At 43.4% G+C, this 4,718-nt stretch overlaps 1 protein-coding gene across 1 annotated transcript in view; it reads left to right on the top strand.

Annotated features, from left to right (window-relative positions):
* Nucleotides 1-59: 59 nt before the first annotated feature.
* Nucleotides 60-4,718, top strand: part of mapta (microtubule-associated protein tau a) — a gene marked incomplete at its 3' end in the record, with an annotated part of 31,368 nt that continues 26,709 nt past the window's right edge. The window contains 1 exon segment of the mRNA XM_035663368.1: nucleotides 60-147.

Genomic DNA, 4,718 nt, shown 5'->3' with positions numbered 1-4,718 from the left:
GACTGTGAGCAGCAGACAGGTTGCATTTCAGGACAGACAGCCGGCTCCGCAGCGCCCCGCTCCGGCCTGCCAGCTGCACTGCGCGGAGGAAGCTGTGTGTGAGATCCCGGTGAGCGACTGAGAGACAACACCGCTGTCTGCACTCAGGTAAGAGAAAGAAAAAAAACAACAACAAAAACCAAACAAACATCGCGACATATTCCTTTTATTTGGCGCCATCCAACCTCGGTGCAACCACACCGGGAACCGAGCAGCGAGCCGCGGACGCGCGAACCGAAACGTCGTTAATTCTCCATCGGCATTCGTCTTGTCACTTCATGCCTTTTTTTTGCATGAGGTTCTGGGGAGAGGTTGGGCCTGTAATACAAATATCATGCACATAGATGAAGATGCATTTTCTTTACACTCATATGTGAGCGCGGATCCTCCTGCAGCGGCTTTAATCGCCGTTTTAAATCAGATTTTGTTATTTTAATATAAATATAAAATGTCTCCATCGATCCTCTTCTGCAATAAACACAGGAGCGTGTTTTTGTTGCAGCCTCCATCGCTTTCAGTCGCCTCCCTCACACAAACATGGTTTTCTCCTCATTCCCAAACAACAAAAACAGGAGGAGAAAAAAATGTCTCCATCCTCCTCCGGAGCAGGTTTCCTCCTCTCCTGCCACACGGAGACTGTGTCCTTGCGCGCTTTAATAAGACTAATCCGGCAGAATATTTATAATGTCGTTATTAAAGGCTCCCAGGAGGACAATAATGTGATGTTATATGTGTATTTACTCCAGTTTGGGCAGCGAGGACTCTCTCTCTTTGTTGATTTACGCGCAGAGTGAATTTGTGGCTCTTTTTTTCCGTTATTCTGGATCTTTCGCTTCTTTTCTTGAGGGCCTTAAATGGTTTCTAGCATCGCTGTACGTGCAGCACACATCCTTTATTCTATTAATCCTGCACCCGAAGCTACAAAAAACAATAACCCCCCCTCTTGTATTGCGTTAAATTACATGAGTGTGTTCATATTCGTGCATTATTCAGAGAGCAGAGACTGTAGGGAATCGGGGTGATGCGGCGCCTGTGCGCAAATGCCAAGCCCATTTTTCATCTGATCAACAGTGGAGAGCACAGCAGCGCACGCAGCCCGAGCACTGAACCAGACTGCTTATCTGACACATATGGGCTCTTCAGTAATCCGCCCGGGGTCAGTGGACAGGAGCTGATCCAGGGTAGGTTGAAACCAGCGTCCACAAAACCACATGCAAGAAAAACAATAGGGCTCGATAATGCGCGTAAAGGTTTTTTGGGGTTTGTTGGAATGAGGGTCTCTTCTCAGACACACCTCTTTCCCATCATCCTCAGGGGAGTTTCTTTTTGCGCGTATAACACGGGAGGGGAGGGGAAAACAGTGCATGTTGCGGGCTGTAACCGCAGCTGGCAGCCAATCCAACCGGCCAGAGGAGCATGAAAGGAATGAAAGACATCTCCGTGACATTTCAGTCAGTGTTTGGAGAGACACAGGCCGCCTTTTTCTGCAAGTTCCTGCAGCGCGTTTGGCTCCAGTTTAACTCTGGAGACATGAACAGGGGCGGACATGGACGCCTCCCTTTACCAAAGAACTGCTGAGTTCAAGTTAAAGGTGCAGCGTGTGGCACTGAGGAGGATCTATTGGTAGAAATATAATAATCATTAGTGTGGAATCACCGGAATATAAGGAACCATTGTGGTTTTGTTGCCTTAGAATGAGTCTGCCATGTTTCTACTACCCACTGGCTCTATATAGGGCCCTGCACACTTTACAGCCTGTTCTCATTCCCAGGTCATTAAATACAGACGCGAGAGGTGTTCAGTTAGCTGCAGTCTGAGGTTTCACCACTAGATGCCACTAAATCCTTCACACTGGTCCTTTAAAGGGGCGGGTTCAGAATTTTTCAAATGTATTTTAAAGTCCAGGTGGAATTAAAAATGTCATTTTAACGCTTTAAGATTAAATCTTCAGTTATATTGTTCCCATATTTAACAATTTATGTACAAAAAATTTACAAAAACTCAATTTCTTTGTATTTTTATATCAGAATAATCTTGTCTTCCTGTAAAGCTAAATGTCAAGAGTGCTTACGTAAGAATGAATTAACCGGTTTCAATCGTGATTTGGGTGACTCAGGTTTCAAACTGAATTGCACCTATAAACGACGTTTACTCATCAAACAAATGTTTCCCTCTCACTGGGCAGATTGCCAATCATTGTGTAGGATAAATGGGTGGTACCAGGGTGGCCCTGTGCCGCCTTCTGGACCCGCCCCTGCTGGTTTATTCAATATTTACGTTTCATCCTTTAACAAACACCACCGGCTCCAGAAAAAGAGTCCATGAGTTGAAGGTTTTGACCAGTTTAGATCAGTCAGTGTCATCAGAAGTGTCTTAAACCTGCATTCTGTGTAACAGTCAGCAGGGGGCAGCTACACTGGTTGCAATAACACACAGATACCATCCAGTCTTATGGGGAAATGAGCCGACTTCTCAGTTGATTTAGGAGCTCAGTAAACAGTTTCCTGATGAGTTTATGGTCTCAATCTTCTATACAGCATGATGTTTATTTAGTAAATGATGGTCAGCTTTGCTTTGGTAAAACTAGAGTGAATATCAAATATCTTTTGCAGTGTAAAATAAGTTTGTTAAGTTGGGAAGTTATAGATGGATTTAGTTTTCACACGTCCTCAGGTATTGGATAACTTTTTTAAACAACCAGCAGATTGTGATGCTTTGAAAATGAATTGAACTACATTTTTAATAATTGGGTCGATTTGTGGCGCTTTATGTGACCTCTGCAGTTGTGTATCTGACCTGCTGCTGATGTTCTGACTCTGAAGCTGTTCTGGGTCGACTAAGAGGCTGTTGTTTGGGTGGTCTGTGTGCCTTAACCACTCTGGTTAATGCTCAGTTATGGGCTCACACTCACATATCGCACATGGTTTTCTGTCTGCTAGATACTTGTTGTGGTGGAAAAAGCTGCAATTATTTTCATTTTAAACTCACTATGAATTATGTCTGTGTGTCGGTAATTACAGGGTTTTTACTCTGCCACAGCTTATAGTCACACAAACACCTTTTTTCATTCATATGAGATGTGTGACTGTGATCCTCTGCGAGCTCTGGATGAATTAATGTTCATTTGAAGAATGATCAAATTAAATCTGATTGAAACTTTGAATTCTTGTCTTTATAAAGGTTGAAAACAACAGATTTAACTCTGCAAATAACTCCAGGATTTAATCATCACAAAGTCAAATATGTTGAATTTTAGAAATAAATATGAATGTTGTCAATAAACCAAAACAAAACCTTCCATCTGTTGAAGGGAAATACACAATATACAACACCAAGTTTGAACAAAGTGTGTCTTTACACGCCAGCTCCACTGACTCATCAGCTTCAGTCGTCACAGATTATGAAATGAATTCACACTCCAGCGCTCCATTTAGCAAATACTGAGCCCGTCGCCGTCGTTGCGGGCTCGCATCCAAAGGTGACCGCATCCAGAGAACCCTTGTCCTGGAAGGAGTCGCCCGAGGAGCTTAGGCTGGCAAAACCGACAACATTGCTGAAATTACTTCTCCGCAGTCGAGCTTTTACATAAGATTTACTGCATTTGATTCCAGAGTGGAAACAATTAGCAGATTAATCGGCCATTTTTTAGCTGCCAGACTCTCAAATGTGAAGATTTGCTGCTATTCTCTCTTTTATAAGAGTCTAAACTAAATATATTTAGGTTTTGAATAAAGAAAGGACTTTTTTCTGTTGCCAAAACTGGAATAAATGCACAAAAATACAGTAGTTTGAATGATTTAATATGATTACAGGATCTGGATACATTTGCATAAACTTTGGTTACATTGGGTCTTTACAGATTATGGTTCTTTTTGTCCAGTAAAAACTATTAATCCAGGAAATAATCATTAGTTGCTTCTTCTAGGGTCTAATAACTCATATTCTAGACAATCAAACAAAAGACAATCATTATTCTTTGCATTGAACCTTATTTTATCAAACCTTTACAGTTTTCTGAAGACAGAGTTGCAATCTCTGCCAGAAGAACCCGCTCAGATGTCGTCTCATTAAAGAGAAGAAGAAATGCCACAGCGGGCTTTAAACTGCATTCTTGAAAGCAGTTAATTGGCACCACGCTGATGGACGACCGTGGCTCATTTCACCAGCGCATAAGTGTGTGTGTGTGAGATCGTATCCCTGGGTCATGTGTACATATTGAAACACGCAGCAGCTGGAGCCTCTCATTACTTTATGCTCATATTTTGAATTCCATGCTGTAAAGACTGTGACGTCGAAGGCTGAAAGTTGAGCTTTTATTGTGTAAGAAATGTCTTTTCGAACAAGAAGGAGGACATGTGGGAAGGTAGCAGGGTGTGGTTAACATCCTGGAGGTGTGAAAGGTGGAAAGCTTCCTGGGCACCAGAGCTACTAAACGTGTGTGTTTATGAGCTGCTAGAAGCCGAGTGGGAGGCGGCGAGCAGCTCTTAGAAGGAGGGCAAAATGGTTCCACCTTCAGCCCCCTCCACTGCAGGGCTGGGCAACCATTAGAAAGGTAGAGGCAGTGCGTGCCTGCTGGAGGCTGGGAGGAGGCTGGGCGAGAACACAGAGAGAGGGAATGATGGTGGTGGTTGTGGGGGGGGGGGGAAAGTAGGTCAGAGATACAGAAGCAATCAAGCATG

Source organism: Morone saxatilis, unplaced genomic scaffold, assembly GCF_004916995.1.
Source record: "Morone saxatilis isolate NCDOM2014 unplaced genomic scaffold, NCSU_SB_2.0 Contig1, whole genome shotgun sequence".
In the NCBI taxonomy this organism is placed as follows: Eukaryota; Metazoa; Chordata; class Actinopteri; family Moronidae; genus Morone; species Morone saxatilis.
The sequence above is the reverse complement of the archived record's forward strand: the minus strand, read 5'-3'. Positions and strand labels throughout refer to the sequence as shown.